The sequence below is a fragment of the Pristiophorus japonicus genome, unplaced genomic scaffold (assembly GCF_044704955.1).
Source record: "Pristiophorus japonicus isolate sPriJap1 unplaced genomic scaffold, sPriJap1.hap1 HAP1_SCAFFOLD_336, whole genome shotgun sequence".
Taxonomy (NCBI): domain Eukaryota; kingdom Metazoa; phylum Chordata; class Chondrichthyes; family Pristiophoridae; genus Pristiophorus; species Pristiophorus japonicus.
In genome coordinates, this window is record NW_027253172.1 from 476,211 (window position 1) to 501,252 (window position 25,042).

The following is a 25,042-nucleotide window of genomic DNA, read 5'->3' on the forward strand; positions in this document are numbered from 1 at the left end:
TCAAACATCAGTGTGACTGGAAAAGCACACACATATCCGAGTGAGAGTGTTCCAGTGCACTGACTGTGGAAAGAGCTTCAATCAGATACACAGCTGAAAAAATATTGCACCATTCACAGCAGGGAGAAACTACGCGTGTTCTGTATGTGGACAAAACTTCAACTGATCATCCAACCTTGGAGACACAAGGACACCTGCATCATGGAGAAACCGTGGGAATGTGGAGACTGTGAGAAGGGATTCAGTTCCCCGTCTGATCTAGAACTTCATTATCAGAGTCACACCGACGAGAGGCCGGTCACCTGCTCTGTGTGTGGGCAGGGGTTCACTCAGTCATCCAACCTGCTGAAACTCCAGCGAGTTCATACTGGGGAAGTGTGTGAAGGGATTCACTCAGTCATCTGAATTGCATATTCACAAGTTACTGCAGGGGTTATGTTCTACTGTTATTACTGCTGTTAATCGCATCCTGACTGAATCGTGTTCGTTCTGTCAGTTGGGATTTGTTTCTGCTGATATTACTAACCCCGAAAACTGGGATGGAGTTTAATATTTTGATATTTCAAATAATACAATGTTTCGATATTTGAAATATCCATGATAAGATGAGACTAATTGATGTCCTGTTATATTTTGGTCCTTTTCTCCTTTCTATCTCTAGATTGATTCAGTTCTCATGCCTTTGGTTACTCTCAGGGAGAAGTCCCAGTTCCTTATACCTTCCAGAGTGCCGCTCTTTGCCTTGAGTTCCAGAGTAGAGATAGCTATCACGCCTGGGATCACTAAACACAAAACACAGTCTGTTAATCCCTTTCAGCTACAGGACTTAGCTCGTTCCTGGCAGCATCTCTCTCACCTTCGATGTGTGAATAGAGAATCGTGCAAATCTGGTTTCAATTTAAATTTGAATCCACTCAGTAAATGCATTTAAATAAAAATGTACAAGTAAACCATCACATCAAGTAATTGACAAAGGTTTACAGTCATGAAGATGAACAAGTACAAATATCACGGTCCAGTAACCCAGCTCTATATTCACAGGAGAAAGACTGTCATCTAAGTCCTCGAATGTCAGTTGTTGAGATGAGAGACTGAATCACTTTCCACACTCAGCTGGTAAACGGTCTCTCCCTGATGTCTTTCCACCCAACGTGCATCTGCATCCATTCCCACTGTCCCTACATTTACAGTGTTGAGTCAGCTGGCCACACGAGTCTCACATGCTAGACGATTGGTTGAAGGTGCATCCACACACAGAACATGTGTCCTGTTTCTCACCGCTGTGATTGGTGTTTTTCCAAAGGCTGATGATAGGGTGATCCTTATCAATCCGGTGAATCTATCAAATCTTGCCGTGATGTTTGGTTTCAGTTTCCCAGCTGTCGACCCTCACCTTCTAATACCCTGCAAATTGAGGTTACAAACATTGTTACTTTAAGGACAGGATACACATTTCCACTGTGGTAGGCATCAGAGTCGAGTCCAGTCCTGCCCTCAAATTACAACCACTCACTTCCCAGTTGAGGTCATTTCCCAGTTGAGGTCATTGGATCGGTATCAAGAGCAGGGGCACTGGCTAATTTTTAATCATATTTAGCCCACTGGTACCGAGGACAATTATAACCCCTGAACTGCTGCCTTGGCTGCGATCAACTAACAGCCCAGATCAAGGAACGAACTTGGGAACTTCCCAGTCAGTATTGCAGAGTGTTCTAAAATTTGGGGGATGGGGGGAGGGTTAGAAATAATATTTTGAAACACATTTTACTCCAGCTTTAAACGAAACTTCCGTCACACTGCACAAATCTGAAGTCTTTCCAAATTCAAGTCAAATGGATCATCAAAAAGAGTGTGACATTTTAGAAAGGCGCAAGTCACTGAAATCGACAGCTTTTCAATCACTGCACAGTACAGAAGGGAACAACTGTTAATGGGAGCTCGGTTCGTGAAGTCCCCCGACACTCCGAGATAAATTGCACTGTTCCTTTAAGTATAAATAGGCAGTGAAAAGGGAGTCCGGGTCCCTTTAAATATCTGCTCCATTCCCCCAGGTTTGGGAGGAGCAAACGCGCGCGGTCTCCTTATATCCTCACACAGCAAGCACCGCCGCTGGGCTCCCGCAAGGTCCTAAAGGCCAAAGCAAAATTCCCTTCTGGTTCAGCACAACAACTGAAAAGTTCACACACAAAGTATTTGCTATATATGCGTGTGTGTGAGCGTGTGTGTAAACAAAACACATCATTCTTAATGTTTGACAGTGAATTACACAGAGATAAGCTATTGTCTTCGCCAGTTATTTTCCAGCATTTTATTTGCTCTTATTTACAATGTAATTGCAGAGTGTTTAATCCCATTACCATTTATTGATGACCCATTGTCTTGTGTGCTCTTGATTCGAAAGTGATGTCACACTGACCATTCCGTTACCAAGGTGACCATTTGTCCGCAGTACACTGTGGGAAAGTGGAGTAAATCTCACCGAGGGTAATAAGCAGCCTCCCACCAGTCTCTGCACTTTATTGCCCAGTGATCACCTCACCATCACAGAAGGTCCTAAGATTTACCTCCAGTGTGGATGACTTGTGTAAGTGATGGTAAACATTAAATTGTCGGTTAAAAGAGGAGTTGGGTGAGGAGGGTTTGGAGAGTAGGCGTAAAAGAGGAGTTGGGTTGAGGGTTTGAGAGAAATGCGGTGATAGAGGAGTTGGGGTGAGGGGTTGGGGAGTTGGGTTGAAAGAGTAGTTGGGGAGGGGGAGGTGGAGAGTAGGGGTGAAGAAGGTGTATGAGTGAGTGGGATTTACAGCCTCTTAATTGCCTTTGTTGAACTATGATGGGGTTTATTTTTCCTTTAAAATGTTTTGTATTGTGTGTTTCACTGAAGTTAGACGAGGGGTTGCAGTTCCTTGCAGGCACTGGACTGTTTCTGGTGAATTAATGTGGGAAGTGTTAATTGGGAAGAGATTTGAGTGGGATCATTCTGTTCTGAATGCGTTGCTGGCGGCGGGTTTACCCTCAGTCCCAGTGATGAGGTATGGTTGACACCAAATCCAGGGACCACATACATTGTGACTCCAAATCCAGGGACAACTTACATTGAGTCATCAAATCCAGGGACCCCTTACACTGAGGCAACAAATACAGGGACCAGTTACAATGAGACATCAAATCCATGATAAATTACATCGTGACACCAAATTGAGGGATTACTAATACCGTGACAACAAATCCAGAGACCAATAACACTGAGGCACCAAATCCTTGGACCACTTACACTGAGACTATAGAATTACATCAGATATATGGGACAGAAATGGGCTATTCGGACTAACCAGTCTGTGCCGGTGTTCATGCTCTGCTCGGTAATTAGAGAGCCTCAGTATGGGGAATGGCCATGCCGCTGAAAGCAGCTCTAGTTAGGGGGAAAAGGTGGGTAATGAATGAAGATATGATGGTGGAATCAGACGGTGACTGGTGAGGCCTGGTGACAGATTATTGTCAGAAGCCCTTTTCAAGCAGGCTGATGATTAAATGTAACCAGCACAACAAATGTATCCTTCTGTTATTGTCCCAAAATCCCCAAATCTAATGTCACTAATTGATTTTTCTTTGAGAAAGGTAGAGATGTAAAAGAAGGGAGGAAATGAGGCTTGGGCAGAAACGAAGGTTCCTTGAATTAACACATTGTGAGGCTGTTTTGTGACTCGTCTGTGAGAGGTTAAAAACATGAAATGGAAAAGGGCAAGTTCAGTGACACTTATATTGCCAATAGTGCTTTCTACGTTAATCACTATATCCTAAGCCGAATATCATATTGACTATCCCAATCACTAATCCCAATCCTAACACATAACCACAAACCACACCCACTAACCACTAAACCTACATCTAAACCCAGCCCCTAATCAATGCTAAGAACATAAAAAATAGGAGCAGAAGTCGGCCATCTAGCCCCTTGAGCCCGCTCTGCCATTCAATAATATCATGACTGATCTGATCTTGGCCTCAATTCTACTTCCCTGCCCTCTCCACATAACGTTTGACTTCCCTATCTTTCAAAAATCAGTCCATCTGCAACTTAAATATATTCAATGACCCAGCGTCCGTTGCTCTCTGGGGTAGAGAATTTCAAAGATTCACGACTCTCTGAGAGAAGAAATTCATCCTCATTTCCGTTTTAAATGGGCGATACCTCATGCTCAGACTATGCCACCTAGTTCTCGATTCCCCCCACAAGAGGCAACAGAGATCAGTGGGGAAGCTAAAGACCCGATAAAGGAAGTGTTTAAACAATTATTTTGATGCAAAAGATTTCTGCAACGTATGTTAGTAACAAGTAATTATAATCAACTAACCCATCAAAATTTGCAAAGACAATTACAAAGACCAGAACATTTCAAAGGTGATCACATGCATTATGTGTGGAGATCTATTAACCGCATTCAAAAATCGTTAAACAATATGGAAAATAAGAGAGTTCCAGTCTTAAGCAAGATAGTTCTTTCAAGGAACGTCAAATGAGTGTAAAGTGAGACACGCCGGTTCAGTGTATGACATCCACAAGCCGTATACTCAAACGAAACAAGCTTGGGATTTGATGTGGCAAAAGATGAACTGCGTGAGAAGTGAAATAATCTAGAGTAAGAAAAGGCCCAAAATGGAAGGGAAGGGAACATGAATTAGTCTCCCGTGCAGCGGCACGGTCCCGGCCTGGATGACCATCAGCAGGTCGGGGCCATCAGAGGGAGCAGTGTGCGGCGGTGGCATTCCATTGAAGGATGGTGACGGCTGCAACGTCACGTCGCTAATTGCAGTGCGGGCAGGCACAGCAGGAGGGGCAAAGGAGCAGCAATAGATTATAGAAGGCAGTGACCGGGGCCCAGGAGAGGCATGAGTCTGGGGCACAGAAGGGGAAAGGGCCTTGGGGCAGCACGGGCCAGCCCAAACTGGTATATGTGTACTCAGTCCGTGCAGCAGAGCTGGTCTCCAGTCGCCTGGGGTAATCCTTGCCACTGGACCAAGACCGAGCTCTGTCAAGCCAGTGTGGTGGCTGGTGTGCAACGGCCACCGCACGTTAAAACAATCCAAACACAGACAGCTTCCACCCTTCAAAATGTAGCTCGGGATCTGCAATATTAGATCCTTCATTAAAACACCTGTGAACTTAATCTTTTTTGGCGTGGAAAGAAGTCATCCTCGCTTCCAGGGACTGCCTGTGATGATGATGATGGTTATGGAGAAATCCAATATTGGACACCCGGTGTTTGAAACAATCCTGAGACAGAACATTACTGTCCAGCTCAGGGACAGGGTTATACAGAGCAGCAGGAACAATGACTGAGGGCCAGAATGAACATGTTCAGTGCCCAATGGGGGCCCAGTAAATCCTGTCCCAGTCACTGAGGTGGTCTTGGGTATTTACCCAGCATTCCCCGCGATGGAGAATGTGCCGAGCCCAGACTACAGGGGCCCAGTGCGCAGGCGCGAGACCTGGCTGCATTTGGAGCATGCGCGGTGCGTGTAATGGCGGAGCGGCTGTGGTGTAATGTGCTCCGCCAAACAGCTCCTACTCCGCGGGGCGGAGGGGAGTAAAGGACCAGCGGGGAGCCGGGGAGGCTTCAGAAACACCTGGTGCCCGCCGGAAGCCCGGAATAATAACCGGAATATCGGCGGCTGCAGCCTCGAGGCTTTCTCCCGGTCACAGGCCCGGGGTAACGGCGGCCATCTTTGTACAGGAAGGCAGGGTCACTCCTCCGCCATCTTGGTTCGGTGAGGAGCAAAGCGCATGCGCGGCCATCTTGGTAAAGTAAGAGCTGAGTTATTTTATTCTCACACCTCGGATTTCTCTCATTGTTCTGATCTCCAAAGTGTATCGTCCCAACCTGCTCAACCTGTCCTCATCAGAGAACCCCCTCCTCGCCGGAATCAACCTCTGAACAGCCTCCAGTGTAAGTATATCCTTCCTTAAACACACAGTGTTCCAGGTGTGGTCCCACCAATACCCTGTACACTTGGAGCAGGACTTCTCTGCTTAAACACACAGTATTCCAGGTGTGGTCCCACCAATACCCTGTACACTTGGAGCAGGACTTCTCTGCTTAAACACACAGTATTCCAGGTGTGGTCCCACCAATACCCTGTACACTTGGAGCAGGACTTCTCTGCTTAAACACACAGTATTCCAGGTGTGGTCCCACCAATACCCTGTACACTTGGAGCAGGACTTCTCTGCTTAAACACACAGTATTCCAGGTGTGGTCCCACCAATACCCTGTACACTTGGAGCAGGACTTCTCTGCTTAAACACACAGTGTTCCAGGTGTGGTCCCACCAATACCCTGTACACTTGGAGCAGGACTTCTCTGCTTCAACACACAGTATTCCAGGTGTGGTCTCACCAATACCCTGTACACTTGGAGCAGGACTTCTCTGCTTAAACACACAGTATTCCAGGTGTGGTCCCACCAATACCCTGTACACTTGGAGCAGGACTTCTCTGCTTAAACACACAGTATTCCAGGTGTGGTCCCACCAATACCCTGTACACTTGGAGCAGCACTTCTCTGCTTAAACACACAGTATTCCAGGTGTGGTCTCACCAATACCCTGTACACTTGGAGCAGGACTTCTCTGCTTAAACACACAGTGTTCCAGGTGTGGTCCCACCAATACCCTGCACACTTGGAGCAGGACTTCTCTGCTTAAACACACAGTATTCCAGGTGTGGTCCCACCAATACCCTGCACACTTGGAGCAGGACTTCTCTGCCTAAACACACAGTGTTCCAGGTGTGGTCCCACCAACACCCTGTACACTTGGAGCAGGATTCTCTGCTTAAACACACAGTATTCCAGGTGTGGTCCCACCAATACCCTGTACACTTGGAGCAGGACTTCTCTGCTTAAACACACAGTGTTCCAGGTGTGGTCCCACCAATACCCTGTACACTTGGAGCAGGACTTCTCTGCTTAAACACACAGTGTTCCAGGTGTGGTCCCACCAATACCCTGCACACTTGGAGCAGCACTTCTCTGCTTTTTATTCTATCCCCCTGACAATAAAGGCCAACATTACATTTGCCTTCCTGACTACTTCCTGAACCTGCAGACTGACTTTTTGTGTTTTATGCACATACACCCTCAGGTCTCTCTGTCCTGTAGCACTTTGCAATTTTTCTCCATTTAAATTATAATTTGCTTTTCTATTATTTCTGCCAACGTGGATAACCTCACATTTTCCCATATTATACTCCATGTGACAAATTTTTGCCCACTCATTTACCCTGTCTATATCCCTTTGCAGATTTTGTTTGTCCTCAATTTGCTTTCCCACCTATCTTTGTATCATCAGCAAACTTGGCTATATTACACTTGGTTCTTTTATCCAAGTCATTAATATAGATTTTAAATAGTTGAGGACCTAGCACCGATTCCTGCGGCACCCCACTGGTCACCATTTGCCAACCAGAAAAAGACCCATTTATCCCGACTCTCTGTTTTCTGTTAGTTAGCCTATCCTCTATCCATGCTAATATACTGCTCCCAACCCAGTGAGCTTTTATCTTGTGCAGTAACCTTTTATGTCCCACCTTATCAAATGCCTTCTGGGAATCTAAATACACCACATCCACTGGTTCCGCCTTATCCATCCTACTCATTATATCCTCAAAGAACTCCAGCAAATTTGTCAAACATGATTTCCCTTTCATGAAGCCATACTGACTCTGCTTGATTGAATCAAGCTTTTCCAAATGTCCCACGACTGCTTCCTTAATAATGGTCTCCAGCACTTTCCCAATGACAGATGTTAGGCTAACTGGTCTATAGTTTCCTGCTTTTTGTCTGCCTCCTTTTTTAAATATAGGCGTTACATTTTCGGTTTTCCAATCTGTTGGGACTGCCCCAGAATCCAGGGAATTTTGGTAGATTACAACTAATGTGTCCACTATCTCTGCAGCCACTTCTCTTAAGATCCTATGATGTAAACCATCAGGGCAAGGTGACTTGTCTGCCTTTAGTCCCATTATTTTACTGAGTACTACTTCATTATGAATTGTTATTGTATTAAGTTCTTCCCTCACCAAAGCCCCTTGATTATACACTTCAGTATTACTCTCAGTGACCGAGTGTTTTACTCGAATTCAACTGATCTTGGATTGTTTCTGTCAGATATTAACTCCTGCACGGTCCCAGCAAACACTCCCACTCCCTCGTCCCTCCGATGTTGCTGCAGGATTGCTTTGTGAAGACGGGCTAATGGAGAGAAACACCCTGCACGGAATGATCCCAAATTGATCATCTCCAAGGGACAACGCTTGCAGCTTTAATCATTCTCTGTCCTTTCCCCCCAGGCCCAGTTCCTTTGCTCAGATTCTGATAAAAGTAAATTGGGAAAAGTGCACTTTGATTTTTACAGATTGAATTATTGCAGAGAGCTGCGCATGCACAGTTCAGCCCCACCCCCTGTGTGGATTTCCAGTGAGCAGAAGAGCACATGCGCCCTCCCCTCCCCCAGCACTGCCTGTGATCGCCATTCACTCAGTGAGCGGAAGAAGATGGTTTAAAACAGCCGGGAATGGTGACACCGTGTCCCCGGGGTAAGGCAGCGAGCAGCAACCTCCTTACAGCAGCGCAGCGCTTTGGGAGTGTGTCCGCAGATGGGCTCAGAGATCGGCATTGAGTCCGGGGGGAGTTCAGGGGGAGTCGGGGGCTGTGTGTAAGAGGCAGAGTGGACCAAGAATCAGTGTCAGTGCGTGGTGTGAGTGGGGGAAGGGAGAGGCCATTCTCGGGCTGTGTGTGGACAGTGTGTGTCCAGGGTAAGGGAGACAGAATGGGCAGAATCTGCTGTTTACAATCTGCTGCTTTCTCTCTCCAAACCAGGAGTGAACGTTCCTGGTTTAGTTCCCTCGGGGGCTGTGTGTAAGGGCAGAGTGGAGCAGGAACTAGTTCCGGAACAAGATGTGAGTGGGGGAAGCGAGAGGCCATTCTTGGGCTGTGTGTGGATAGTGTAAGGTAACAGAGAAAGTAAACCACTCGCTCTTTCAAATCATTGCTGCTTTCTTTCCCCAAATCAGTAGTGAATGTTCCTGATTCAGTTCCAATCTCACCGTGTCTGTTGTTCTCGGACAGTGAGCAGTGGTAACACAGCCTGACAGTGAGGATGTGGGGAATTTCACAAAGTACATCTATTGCAGGCACCAGGAGAGGAGTGTGGGAGAAGATATTTTAAAGACGGGTTATATTGTTTCGGTGAGCTGAGTTCTCCAGAAACGCGTTGCTGATGATCGAGAGATACATTGTCACTCCCTCAGATACATCGTATTGTCCCCCGCATCCATATCTTAGAACTAATAATGTTCTCGTATTATTATTCTCAGAACAAAATTCTTCAACCAGCCAGAACAAATGTGAGCTTTCCTCCACCCAGAATACAAGGAACAGTGCAGGCAGCTCCTTCTCACACACAGTAAGTAGATTATCACTCACAGAGTGCAGAGACACAGAACTGGCCTCAATCCTATTGTCACAGACAGCAGAAGCTGTCAGTCCCACAGTGATCCGAAGTGGCAGAGTTACATTGTGAATCTTACAGCCACATGGAGCAGTATAATCACATGCTGTTTCACCATTGAAATAGATCACACTGACAGGTACATTAAACACCCACACTCACTTGCCAGAAACTGGCAGGTAGAGAATAAAAGACAATCATCTATCAGAAAAAATGTCAAACAGAAAGTATAAACCACACTCGCATATCAGAAGCTGATGGGTACAGAGCAAAAGCCATATTCATGTTTCAGAATCTGACGGATTCAGTATTTAACCCCCTGAACATACCAGAAGATGACAGGTGCAGAATAAACCCCACATTCCCGTACCATAGACTGAGAGATACAGTAGACAACACACACCCACATATATGAAAGTGACAGTAACAGAATAAAATACCCACTTACATACCAGAGAGTGACAGGTAAAGTGTAAATCCCATGTGCGCATATCGGAAAACTGAAAGGCAGTAAGTAAAATTATTACTTGCTACGCAGGAACTGATCGGGGCAGAGTAAAACCCACACCCACACATCTGAACAATGACACGGAGAACGCAAAATCTTCACTCACACATCAGAGAAATACAGGTAAAAATTAACATTGATTCTCACGTTCACATACCAGAGACTAGCAGATACAGAGTAAATTCCACAGTCACATAGCAGGAACTGATAGGAACAGTCTAAAACACACAATCAAGTAGCAGGAACAAATAGGTACAGTCCAACATAGAAGAAACTGAGAAGCACAGATTAAACCTCAACATACACCAAAATCTGACAGTTACAGAAAAATACACACACTTGCATATCAGAGACTGAGAGATACGGTATAAAACCCATACTCACATATCAGAGACTGAATGATACAGTATAAAACCCATACTCACATATCAGAGACTGAGAGATACAGTATAAAACCCACACTCACATATCAGAGACTGAGAGATACGGTATAAAACCCATACTCACATATCAGAGACTGAGTGATACAGTATAAAACCCATACTCACATATCAGAGACTGAGAGATACAGTATAAAACCCACACTCACATATCAGAGACTGAGAGATACGGTATAAAACCCATACTCACATATCAGAGGCTGACATATTACAATCCATATTCCCATAATATAAATTGACAGACAGTGACATGCCCATACTCACGAACCAGTAATTGACAGGTACAGGGTAAAGATCTCTCTTTCATTACAGAAACTGACAGGTACAAAGGAAAGTCCACTCACAATTAAGCAGAAACTGGCAGTTATAGAGTAAGGCCCACAATCACATGTCAGAACTTGACAGATACAGCATAAAACCCAGACTCCCATAACAGAAATGGAGATACAGAGAAAGGCCCACACTCACATAGCAGAGATAGATAGATACAGAGTGAAACTCAGACTCATTTACCAGAGACCGACAGATTCAGCATAAACACTCCCCTCCATAACACAAATTAACAGAGTATTCGTTTTATTTTCTAACTATCAGGAATTGGGGTACACAGTAAAACAATACTAACATACTGGAGAATGCCGGATATGGAGTAGAGCTCACATTCACGTAACAGATGGACAGATACAGCACAGAACACATACTCACACACCAGGAATGGAAAGATACATAGAAAATAGGTGCAGGAGCAGGCCATTCGGCCCTTCGAGCCTGCACTGCAATTCAGTATGATCATGGCTGATCATGCAACTTCAGTACCGCACTCCCGCTTTCTCTCCCTATCCCTTGATCCCCTTAGCCGTAAAGACCACATCTAACGCCCTCTTGAATATATCCAACGAACTGGACTCCACAACTTTCTGTGGTAGAGAATTGCACAGGTTTACAACTCTCTGGGTGAAAAAGTTTCTCCTCATTTCAGTCCTATAAGGCTTATCCCTTATCCTTAGATTGTGACCCCAGGTTCTGGACTTCCCCAACATCGGGAACATTCTTCCTGCATCTAACCTGTCCACTCCCGTCATAATGTTACATGTTTCTATGAGATCCCCTCTCATTCTTCTAAATTCCAGTGAGTATAAGCCTAGCTGATCCAGTCTTTCTTCATATGTCAGTCCTGCCATCACGGGAATCAGTCTGGTGAACCTTCGCTGCACTCCCTCAATAGCAAGCACGTCCTTGCTCAGATTAAGAGACCAAAACTGCACAGAATACTCAAGGTGTGGTCTCACCAAGGCCCTATACAATTGCAGTACGACCTCCCTGCTCCTATACTCAAATCCTCTCGCTATGAATGCCAGCATGCTATTTGCTTTCTTTACTGCCTGCCGTACCTGCATGCCTACCTTCAGTGACTGATGTACTATGACACCCAGGTCTCTTTGCACCTCCCACTTTACTAACCTGTCACCATTCAGATAATCTGCCTTCCTGTTTTTGCCACCAAAGTGAATAACCTCACATTTATACACACTATACTGCATCTGCCATGCATTTGTCCATTCACCTAACCTATCCAAGTCACCCTGCAGCCTCTTAGCACCTCCTCACAGCTCACACTGCCATCCAGCTTTGTGTCATCTGCAAACTTGGAGATATTACACTCAATTCCTTCATCTAAATCATTGATGTATATTGCAAATAGCTGGGATCCCAGCACTGAACCTTGCGGCACCCCACTAGTCACTGCCTGCCATTCTGAAAAGGACCTGTTTATTCCCACACTTTGCTTCCTGGCTGCCAACCGGTTCTCCCACCACGTCAATACATTACCCCCAATACTATGGGCCCAAGACTCCACACGATAAAAAACGGTCACCCCTCTGAGCTGGGCGCCCGTTTTTCGCGCCTAAAACGGCGCCGGAAAAAAACTGGCGATTCTGGAGAGCCCTGCAGCTCCTTGTCTGCTTGGCGCGGCGCCCAGGGGGGCGGAGCCTACACTCGCATCGATTTTGTAAGTGGGAGGGGGCGGGTACTATTTAAATTATTTGTTTTCCTGCCGGCAACGCTGTGCGTGCGCGTTGGAGCGTTCGCACATGCTCAGTGCGAAGGAAACATTGGCACTCGGCCATTTTTGTAGTTCTTTGTAGCTGTTTAGTTTTTGAACATTTTTAATAAAACCACATTGCCATCAGCACTGAGAAGGCTGCAGGAAGCCTCAGAAAGTTGAGGCAGCCGTTTCCCGACAACATCCCCCTTTTGCCGTCGGGAAATGGCTCCTCAATTTTTGTGGCTTCCTGCAGCATTCTGTCTCCTTTCCTCCCTCCCTCCCGCCCGCCATCTGGAATGGCTTCATTCCCCCCCCCTGCGTTCAGTCGCTCGGTTCACTCCCTCCCTCCCTCCCTCCCTCCCGCCATCTGGAATGGCTTTGTCCCCCCCCCTGCGTTCAGTCGCTCGGTTCACTTCCTCCCTCCCTCCCTCCCGCCATCTGGAATGGCTTTGTCCCCCCCCCCTGCGTTCAGTCGCTCGGTTCACTCCGGCCCGCCCACCTTCGGGAACGGCTGCCTCATTTTGTGAGGCTTGCTGCAGCATTCTCCCTGGCTGAAGAACTTTCACACAGATAGGAAGATGCTTTATTTAATCTCTTCTTTGCTTATAAATGTTTATTCAGGTTGGATTTATTTGTATAATATTTGTATAAAAACAATAAGGATTGATTGTAGAATTTAATGACTTCCCTCCCCCCCCCCCCCACACCTCGTTCTGGACGCCTAATTTGAAATCTGCGCCTGATTTTTTAATGTGTAGAACAGGTTTTTTCAGTTCCACAAAAATCTTCACTTGCTCCATTCTGAGTTAGTTTGGAGTACGTTTTCACTGTGGAAACTTTCAAATCAGGCGTCAGTGGCCGGACACGCCCCCTTTTGAAGAAAAAATTCTGTTCCAAAGTGGAACTGTTCTACCTGACTAGAACTGCAGAAAAAAAAATGTGGACATTAATTTTGCACACTAATCTCTTGTGTGGGATCTTGTCAAAAGCCTTTTGAAATTCCAAATACACCACATCCACTGGTTCTCCCTTGTCCACTCTACTAGTTACTTCCTCAAAAAACTCTAGAAGATTTGTCAAGCATGATTTCCCTTTCATAAATCCATGCTGACTTGGACCGATCCTGTCACTGCTTTCCAAATGCTCTGCTATTACATCTTTAATAATTGATTCCAGCATTTTCCCCATCACCGATGTCAGGCCAACCGGTCTATAATTCCCTGTTTTCTCTCTCCCTCCTTTTTAAAAAGTGGGGTTACATTAGCTACCCTCCAATCCATAGGTACTGATCCAGAGTCAATGGAATTCTGGAAAATGGTCACCAATGCATCTACTATTTCTAGGGCCACTTTTTTAACTACTCTGGGATGCAGACTATCAGGCCCTGGGGATTTATTGGACTTCATTCCCATCAGTTTCCCTCCAACCATTTCCTGACTAATAAGGATTTCCCTCAGTTCCTCCTTCCCGCTAGACCCTCGGTCCCCTAGTATTTTTGGGAGGTTATTCGTGTCTTCCTTAGTGAAGACAGAACCAAAGTATTTGTTCAATTGGTCTGCTATTTCCTTGTTCCCCATTATGAATTCACCTGATTCTGACTGCAAGGGGCCGACATTAGACTTCACTAATCTTTTTCTCTTCACATATCTATAAAAGCTTTTGCAGTCAGTTTTTTATGTTCCCTGCAAGCTTACTCTCATATTCTATTTTCCCCCTCCTAATTACACCCTTAGTCCTCCTCTGCTGAATTCTAAATTTCTCCCAGTCCTCAGGTTTGCTGCTTTTTCAGACCAATTTATATGCCTCTTCCTTGGATTTAACACTGTCGCTAATTTGCCTTGTGAGCCACGGTTGAGCCACCTTTCCTGTTTTATTTTTCCGCCAGACAGGGATGTACAATAGTTGTAATTCATCCATGTGACCTTTAAATGTCTGCCATTGCCTATCCACCATCAACCCTTTAAGTATCATTCGCCAGTTTATCCTAGCCAAATCACGTCTCATACCATTGAAGTTTCCTTTAAGTTCAGGACCCTAGTCTCTGAGTTAACTGTGTTGCTCTCCATCTTAATGAAGAATTCTACCATATTATGGTCACTTTTCCCCAAGGGGCCATGCAAGACCAGATTGCTAATTAATCCTCTCTCGTTACACAAGACCCAGTCTAGGATGGCCTGCTCTCCAGTTGGTTCCTCGACATATTGGTTTAGAAAACCATCCCTTATACACTCCAGAAAATCCTCCTCCACAGTATTGCTACAAGTTTGGTTAGCCCAATCAATATGCAGGTTGTCACCCATGATAACTGCTGTACCCTTATTGCACGCGTCCCTAATTTCCTGTTTGATACCATGCCCAACCTCCCTACTACTGTTTGATGGTCTGTACACAACCCCAACTAACGTTTTCTGCCCTTCGATGTTTCGCAGCTCTACCCATGTAGATTCCACATTATCCCAGCCAATGTCCTTCCTTACTGTTGCATTAACCTCCATTTTAACCATTAACACTACACCACCTCCTTTTCCTTTCTGGCTATCCTTCCTGAATATTGAATACCACTGGATGTTATGTTCCCAGCCTTGGTTACCCTGGAGCCATGTCTCAGTAATCCCAATTACATCATATCCATTAACAGCTATCTGTGCAGTTAATTTGTCCACCATATTACGAATGCTTCTCGCTTTGAGACTCAGAGCTTTCAGGCTTGTTTTTTTTAAACACTCTTTGTCCTTTTAGAATTATGTTGTAATGTGGCCCTTTTTGTTACAGAATGAAACCCACAGGCAATGACCAGAAATTGACAGGTACAGGATAAAATCCATGCTTTCGTGTCAGAAACTAACATAGAGAGTAAAACCCTCATCCAAATACCAGAGATGGACAGATATAGAAACATAGAAACATAGAAAATAGGTGCAGGAGCAGGCCATTCAGCCCTTCTAGCCTGCACCGCCATTCAATGAGTTCATGGCTGAACATGAAACTTCAGTACCCCCTTCCTGCTTTCTCGCCATAACCCTTGATCCCCCGAGTAGTAAGGACTTCATCTAACTCCCTTTTGAATATATTTAGTGAATTGGCCTCAACTACTTTCTGTGGTAGAGAATTCCACAGGTTCACCACTCTCTGGGTGAAGAAGTTTCTCCTCATCTCGGTCCTAAATGGCTTACCCCTTATCCTCAGACTGTGACCTCTGGTTCTGGACTTCCCCAACATTGGGAACATTCTTTCTGCATCTAACCTGTCTAAACCCGTCAGAATTTTAAACGTTTCTATGAGGTCCCCTCTCATTCTTCTGAACTCCAGTGAATACAATCCCAATTGATCCAATCTTTCTTGATAGGTCAGTCCCGCCATCCCGGGAATCAGTCTGGTGAACCTTCGCTGCACTCCCTCAATAGCAAGAATGTCCTTCCTCAAGTTAGGAGACCAAAACTGTACACAATACTCCAGGTGTGGCCTCACCAAGGCCCTGTACAACTGTAGCAACACCTCCCTGCCCCTGTATTCAAATCCCCTCGCTATGAAGGCCAACATGCCATTTGCTTTCTTAACCGCCTGCTGTACCTGCATGCCAACCTTCAATGACTGATGTACCATGACACCCAGGTCTCGTTGCACCTTCCCTTTTCCTAATCTGTCACCATTCAGATAATAGTCTGTCTCTCTGTTTTTACCACCAAAGTGGATAACCTCACATTTATCCACATTATACTTCATCTGCCATGCATTTGCCCACTCACCTAACCTATCCAAGTCACTCTGCAGCCTAATAGCATCCTCCTCGCAGCTCACACTGCCACCCAACTTAGTATCATCCGCAAATTTGGAGATACTGCATTTAATCCCCTCGTCTAAATCATTAATGTACAATGTAAACAGCTGGGGCCCCAGCACAGAACCTTGCGGCACTCCACTCAAATCCACACTCCCATACCAGACACCCACTATATAAGAAAATAAGAACATAAGAAATAGGAGCAGGAGTGGGCCATATGGTCCCTCGAGCCTGCTCCACCGTTTAATACGATCATGGCTGATCCGATCATGGACTCAGGTCCACTTCCCTGCCCGTTTCCCATAACCCTGTATTCCTTTATCGGTTAAGACACTGTCTATCTCTGTCTTAAATATATTCAATGTCCCAGCTTCCACAGCTCTCTGAGGCAGCGAATTCCACAGGTTTATAACCCTCTGTGAGAAGAAATTCCTCCTCACCTCAGTTTTAAATGGGGTGCCCCTTATTCTAATATTATGCCCCCTAGTTCTAGTCTCCCCCGATCAGTGAAAACATCCTCTCTGCTACCACCTTCTGAAGCCCCCTCATTATCTTATACGTTTCGATAAATCACCTCTCATTCATTCTTCTGAATTCAATGAGTAGAGGCCCAACCTCCTCAACCTTTTCTCATAAGTCAACCCCTCATCTCAACCAAGTGAACCTTCTCTCAACTTCCTCCAAAGCAAGTGTATCCTTTCATAAATATGGAAACCAAAACTGCACGCAGTATTCCAGGTGTGGCCTCACCAATACCCTGTATAACTGTAGCAAGACCTCCCTGCTCTTATACTTCAACCCCTTTGCAAAAAAGGCCAAGATTGCATTGGCCTTCCTGATCACTTGCTGCACCTGCATACTAACCTTTTGTGTTTCATGCACAAGTACCCCCAAGTCCCTCAGTACTGCAGCACTTTGCAATCTTTCTCCATTCAAATAATAACTTGTTCTTTGATTTTTTTCTGCCACAGTGCATCACTTCTCACTTTCCAACATTACACTCCATCTGCCAAGATACGGAGTCCATTACAGGCAAAATGCCAATCAAACCAGCAGCACACTGGCACCTTAACAGTGTCTCATTGGCCTACAGGCTTTTCTTAAATAGATTTGCTGAGTGGATATAAACTTAAACCAGGTTTGCAGGCGTGATGCTCTATTCACATATTGAAGGTAGAAGAGATGCTGTGAGACACATGCTAAGTCCAGTAGCTGAAAGTGATTAACAGACTGGGTTTTGTGTTTACTGATCCCAGGCGTGTTACCAATACCAGAAAAATCGAAGCCCATGGAATAACAGGGACAGTGGCAGCATGGATATGAAAGTGGCTAAGTGACAGACACAGAGTAGTGGTGAACATTGTTTTTCAGACTGGAGGAAGTGGTGTTCCCCAGGGGTCGGTATTGGGGCCACTGCTTTTTTTAATCTATATTAATGACCTAGACTTGGGTGTACAGGGCACAATTTCCAAATCTACAGCTCACACAAAACTTGGAAGTACAGTGAACAGTGAGGAGGTAGTGATAGACTTCAGAAAGACATAGACAGGCTGGTGGAATGGGCAGACATGTGGCAGATGAAACTTAACGTAGAAAAGTTTAAAAGTGATACATTTTGTAGGAAGAAAGAGGAGAGGAAATATAAACTAAAGGGTACAATTGTAAAGGGTGCGTGAACAGAGAGACCCAGGAGTATATGTGTACACCAATCACTGAAGGTAGCAGCACAGGTTGAGAAAGTGGTTACAAAGACTTACAGGACCCTCGGCTTCATGAATAGAGGTATAGAGTACAGAAGTGTGGATATTATGTTGAACCCACGTAAAACTCTGGTTCAGCCTCAACTGGAGTATTGTGTCCAATTCTGGGTCATCATCATCATCATAGGCAGTCCCTCGGATCGAGGAAGACATGTTTCCACTCTAAAAATGAAACCTTAGGTGGCTGAACAGTCCAATACGAAGCCACAGTCCCTGTCACAGGTGGGACAGATAGTCGTTGAGGGAAGGTATGGGTGGGACAGGTTTGCCGCATGCTCTTTCTGATGCCTGCGGTTGATTTCTGCACGCTCTCAGCGATGAGACTCCCGGATGCTCTTCCTCCACTTAGGAAGGTCTTTGGCCAGGGGCTCCCAGCTGTCACTGAGGATGTTGCACTTTATCAGGGAGGCTTTGAGGGTGTCCTTGTAACGTTTCCTCTGCCCACCTTTGGCTCGTTTGCTGTGAAGGAGTTCTGAGTAGAGTGCTTGCTTTGGGAATCTCGTGTCTGGCATGCGAACAATGTGGCTTGCCCAGCGGAGCTGATCAAATGTGGTCAGTGCTTCAATGCTGCAGATGTTGGCCTGGTCGACGACACAAACGTTGGTGCATCTGTCCTCCCAGGGAATTTGCAGGATCTTGCGGAGAAATCGTTGGTGGTATTTCCCCAGCAACTTGAGGTGTCTACTGTACATAGTCCATGTCTCTGAGGGTGGGTATTACTACAGCCCTGTAGACCATGAGCTTAGTGGTAGATTTGAGGGCGTGGTCTTCAAACACTCTTTTCCTCAAGCGGCCGAAGGCTGCACTGGAGGCGGTGTTGAATCTTGTTGTCAATGTCTGGTCTTGTTGATAAGAGGTTCCCGAGGTATGGGATATGGTCCACGTTGTCCAGGGCCGTGCCATGGATCTTGATGACTGCGGGGGGTGGGTGGAGGGAGTGCTGTGCGGCGAGACAGGCTGGTGGAGGACTTTGTCTTACTGATGTTTAGTGTAAGGCCTATGCTTTGGTGTGCCTCAGTAAATACGTTGAATATGACTTGAAGTTCAGCCTCTGTATGTTCGCAGACCCAGGTATTGTCCGCGTACGGTAGCTCAGCGACAGAGATTGGGGTGGTCTTGGACCTGGCCTGGAGACGACGAAGGTTGAACAGATTGCCACTGGTTCTGTAGTTTAGTTCCTCTTCAGAGGGGAGCCTGTTGACTGAGCTGGAGCAATTCTGGCTACCGCATTTTAGTAAGCATGTGAAGGCCTTTTGAGAGCGTGCAGAAATGTTTTACAAGAATGATTTCAGGGATGAGGGACTTCAGTTCTGTGGATAGTCTGGAGAAGTTGGGGTTGTTCTCAGAACAGAGAAGATTGAGAGGAGATTTGACAGAGGTGTTCAAAATCATGAGGGGTCTGGACAGAGTAGATAGAGTGGGATTAGTAGAAGCTCTTGCAGATAGCCGGCATGGGCTCGACGGGCCAAATGGTCTCCTTCCATGTTGTAACCAGTCTCTGATTCTAAGATGATGAAAAATGTGTTGCCCAGAATGTCCATCTCCCGGGCACTGGGATCCAGTTGGGAACAGAGATTCTGAAGCCCCGCCCACTCTCTATTCCTGAACCAAGATGGCCGCGCACGCGCCCTGATCCCGCCCTGTGCAAGATGGCCACCAGTGACCCTGCTCCCCCGGGCCTGTCACCACGGGGCCTGTGGGCACGAATTCGGGGCCTGAGATTTATTCTGTATCTAAGCCGTGCTGTACCTGCTCTGGTAGTGTTCGGTGGGACAGTGTAGAGGAAACGTTTTAATACACACGATAAATGACGGACAGGTAAAGACCATCTGGTCCATCAAGCCTGTCCCACACAATTGCGATATATCACAGCGTATACATTCCACTCCACCCGAGTCCATGTGATCTCCTGGGAGAGGCAAAAATACAGATTTAAAAAAAAACTAGGACAATTTGGGAAAATAAAATCTGGGAAATTCAGCTCCGACCCATCGAAGTGATGGAAACTAGTCCAGGTGACCACTCTGGCCATTAAACTCCCTGCAGTACCTACCTTCTGTAAGTGTTAATCTCCGCCGCAGCCAGAAACAAATCCAGCTTTTACTTGAAGGAATTCAGTGAGTCTGCATCCACCACATGAGAGGGCAGCTTGTTCCAGAGGTCTACTGTTCTCTGGGAAAAGAACCACCTCCTGATGTCTAACCTAGATCTAGCCTTGTACAACTGAAATTTGTGTCCCTGGTCCTGCCTAACCTACTTAATTGAAATAAACGGTCAGCTGGAACACTCTCTTTCACCTTCATTATCTTATAAACCGCAATCATATCGCCCGAAGTCTACGCTGCTCTAAGGTAAAGAGTCCCAACACTTTTAACCTACCTTGATAACTAAGATGCTTTAGAATTGGAATTAGTCTCGTGACCCTTTCCAGAACCTCTATCACCCACCATGTGAGGAGATCAAAACTGGACACAGTATTCCAAGTGTGGCCTGACTAAGGTCTTGTATAAGGACAAAACAGTACGCCTCGTCTTATACTCAATTGTCCTATGGATACATCCCAACACCCTATTTGCTCTAACTGTCGCTGCACTGCATTGCTCGTGTACCTTAAAGGATGTATTCACTAGAATGTCGAAATCTCTTTCTATCTCCACCATCTTTTTAATGCCTTTCCCTGGAGGGTGTATGAATGTTGAGCATTTGCCCTTCCAACATGAATAACACTGAACTTATCTAAGTTATACATCATTTTCTAGTCATGAGGCCAGTCTCCCAACACATTAAGATCTGCCTGAATCAGACGAGCCTCTTCTACAGTTCGAGCACTCGCACAGATCTTGGTATCATTTCAAAATTTGCAAATTGTGCCCCTAAACCCAAAATCCTGATCATTAATAAAAATAGTAAAATGAAATATCCCAACACTGATCCCTGCAGGACACCACTGGTGACCGGTACCAAACAGATCCAAATCCATCTATAACTGCTCTTTACCTACATCCTGCCAGACAGTTCTGTATCCAGCTCAATATATTATCACCACCAGAGGCTGCGATCTTATAGAGAAGCCTCTTGTGCGGTAACTTATCAAAAGGTTTTTGGAAATCTAAGTAGATAATGTCTACTGGGCTTCCCTCATCCACCAACTTTGTAACTTCTTCAAAAAATACAATTAGAGTTGTGAGACATGAACTCTTTATTATGGGTTGTGGAGTTCCTAATATGTCCCTCCCTATCCAAGTCTTCATATATTGCATCCCCTATGATTCTTTCAAGCATCTTACCTCTTACTGATGTTAAACTGATGGGCCTCTGGTTACCCGGGTCTGCCTTGTCACATTTTTATTAAAATGGGGACTTCATTAGCATCCTTCCAATCTGTAGGAACTATTTCACAGTGAGCTATTAAACATACACGCCAGGGGCTCGCACAACACAAGTCCCATCGCCCGGAGGACCCTCACACAGCACATGTCCCATCGTCCAGAGGACCGTCACACAGCACATGTCCCATCTCCTGGAGTGGCTCACACAGCACATGTCCCATCGCCCGGAGGACCCTCACGCAGCACATGTCCCATCTCCCGGAGGACCCTCACACAGCACATGTCCCATCTCCTGGAGGGGCTCACTTCGCAAATGTCCCATCTCCCGGAGGACCCTCACACAGCAGATGTCCCATCTCCCGGAAGTCCCTCACACAGCACATGTCCCATCTCCCGGAGGACCCTCACACAGCACATGTCCCATCTCGCGGAGAACCCTCACACAGCACATGTCCCATCTCGCGGAGGACCCTCACACAGCACATGTGCCATCGCCCAGAGGACCCTCACACAGCACATGTCCCATCTCCCGGAGGACCCTCACACAGCACATGTCCCATCTCCCGGAGGACCCTCACACAGCACATGTCCCATCTCGCTGAGAACCCTCACACAGCACATGTCCCATCTCCCGGAGGACCCTCACACAGCACATGTCCCATCTCCCGGAGGACCCTCACACTGCACATGTCCCATCTCCCGGAGGACCCTCACACAGCACATGTCCCATTCCCGGAGGACCCTCACACAGCACATGTCCCATCTCCCGGAGGACCCTCACGCAGCACATGTCCCATCTCCCGGAGGACCCTCATACAGCACATGTCCCATCTCCCGGAGGGGCTCACTTCGCAAATGTCCCATCTCCCGGAGGACCCCCACACAGCACATGTCCCATCTCGCGGAGAACCCTCACACAGCACATGTCCCATCTCGCGGAGGACCCTTGGATTGATATCCTCCAGTCCGGCTGCTCTATCTCTTTTTAAGTTCTGAATGTTTTCTAAAACAATATGCTTATATATGTTAATGTTACTGATAAAACTAGTATTATTAAATTCTAATATTTGAGCATGATGTTAAAGGGTGAAGAATGATGCACAGTACTCACTGATATTCCCGCCATACTCAGTGAGTCCTGTGTAACCTGTCCTTGAACACCCTTCAGTGGCTCAATACAGACTTTGATAGTTCTCGGACTCAGCACATAACTGAAAAAGCTCTGCCCATGACGGCCAGTTGTCTGCAATCCTTTTATTCCCAGAGACTTTTTGCTGATCAAATAGCAGCCTTCGTTTTCTTTAGTTGTTCCTTGTATTCACCCTATTTATTTAAGTGTGAAATTTATTTAATTTGTGGAAACTTTTCTGTTTACATCTTTGTACAGAGCCAGTCGCCCACCTCGGCTTTTTCTTACCACATTTCTATCTTTTGATTTTGACTACATTTGTTTACCACATTTTTAAAATTGTTTTTAAAACCTTTCCATTTATATCCAACATTGGTCACATCACCACCGAGGAGGGTTGACCAATTTACCTGTTACAATCCTCTGCCAGTTTGGGAGAAGATTGCACTGAAATGCGGTCCGTGTCGCAGGGTCTCCGTCCCTTTGGTTCTCCCAGCCAATCGGGACGGTATAATGTGATCAGTGTTGCCCAGATGTTCCCCACACGGAGGCCTGATCCCAGGTCAGGCTCACTACTAAACACCAGATCCAATCTCTGGTTTTCCCCAGTGACTGCATTAACATGTTGTGTCAGGAAACAGTGCTGTATATTGTCACTCAATCTTTCAGCTGCACTGCCCCCAGCAGCAGGTAAAGGCCCGTGGCCCTGAATGTCAGGCCAATGACAATGATCTTCCCTCAGCTCCATTCTCTCTCTCTGTCCCCCCCCACACACTGCCTGAGCTCTCAGGCTGACTGTTCCCAGCACCTTCTCTCTTTATTCTCTCACATTGCTGGGCTCAGGGGCTGTGTGGGCGGGGTCCTGACCTCACTCACGGTGGGCGGGGCCCTGACCTCACACACGGTGGGCGGGGCCCTGACCTCACACACGGTGGGCGGTCCCTCTCTCAGACAGGAATTGAGAGCGAGTTGGATGTCCACTGTTGTCTCTCCGGACACAGAGAGAGCCCCAGAAAGTGGGAGTGGGAGGGAGAAAGCCCTTGTTAATCAGTGTCATTAAAGCTTGCCAACGCTCCAGGGAAGTTGCTGAGTTGTCTGAGCTGAATATCTTGTCTGTCAGCTCTCTCTCTGCCTGAGGTGTCACTGAGAGAAAGTAAAACACGAGGGACAGACAGACAGGTGGAGACTGGGCGTGTGTGTCCTGGATGGGCATCAGCCAGGAATATAAAGGAATGGGCAGTGATTGTAGATAGCGGAGAAAGCATGCTGGCCTTCATAGCGAGAGGCTTTGAGTATCGGAGCAGGAAGGTCTCACTGCAGTTGTACAGGACCTTGGTGAGACCACACCTGGAGTATTGTGTGCAGTTTTAGTCTCCTAATCTGAGGAAGGACATTAATGCTATTGAGGGAGTGCAGCGAAGGTTCACCAGACTGAGTCCGGGGATGGCGGGACTGACAAGAGGAAAGACTGGATCAGCTAGGCTTATACTCACTGGAATTTAGAAGAATGAGAGGCGATCTCATAGAAACATATAAAATTCTGATGGGATTAGACAGGGTAGATACGGGAAGAATGTTCCCGATGTTGGGGAAGTCCAGAACCAGGGGACATAGTCTAAGGATAAGGGGTAAGCCGTTTAGGACCGAGATGAAGAGAAACATCTTCACTCAGAGAGTGGTGAACCTGTGGAATTCACTGCCACAGAAAGTTGTTGAGGCCAGTTCACTAAATATATTCAAAAGGGAGTTAGATGTGGCCCTTAGGGCTAAAGGGATCAAGGTTTATGGAGAGAAGGCAGGGGTGGGGTACTGTGGTTGAATGATCAGCCATGATTTTATTGAATGGCGGTGCAGGCTAGTACGGCTGAATGGCCTGCTCCTGCACCTATTTTCTATGTTTCTATCTTCAATATGGACCTACTCCTGGAAAATGCACGGCCGGTATATGAGGAGTCTCTAACCGTGGAATATTGAATTATTTTTACTTGAATGTTTTGTTTCGACCAGTAACTACAAGGTAGGTTAACATCGCACTCTATTTCACACCGATAATATTGTTCTCATTTTCTGTCCTGATCAGATGTCCCGGTGAATTTAGGAGTGCTTGAGAACCTAACAGGGATTGTAGACTGAGGAACAACACCAGGTGAACCTGCCCGGAATTGTGAGAGCACCAAACAGAGAAAACAATTGATTCAAAGAGCTTTCATACATCGATAGGGGCGAAAGGGAAGAGAGAGTCCCATTGATTCAGATACACACTGGTCCTGGGGATGGACAATGGCAAAAGGTCAGAGAGAGTCCCATTGACTCAGATAAACACTGGTTCTGGGGGACTGGGGAGAAAGGTCAGAGTGAGTCCCACTGACTCAGATACACACTGGTCCTGGGGATAGACTGGGGAGAAAGATCAGAGAGCGTCCCATTGACTCAGATAAACACTGGTCCTGGGGATAGACTGGGGAGAAAGGTCAGAGAGAGTCCCATTGACTCAGATACACACTGGTCCTGGGGATAGACTGGGGAGAAAGGTCAGAGAGT

The 25,042-nt window shown here is 46.3% G+C and overlaps 1 long non-coding RNA gene across 1 annotated transcript; it reads left to right on the forward strand.

The window, feature by feature from the left end:
- Window positions 1–5,527: 5,527 nt before the first annotated feature.
- On the forward strand, window positions 5,528–24,767 carry LOC139249992 (uncharacterized). Its single transcript, XR_011591254.1, has 3 exons — window positions 5,528–5,945; window positions 9,374–9,462; window positions 24,582–24,767. It is a non-coding gene; the product is annotated as an uncharacterized lncRNA (long non-coding RNA).
- The last annotated feature ends 275 nt before the right edge of the window (window positions 24,768–25,042 follow it).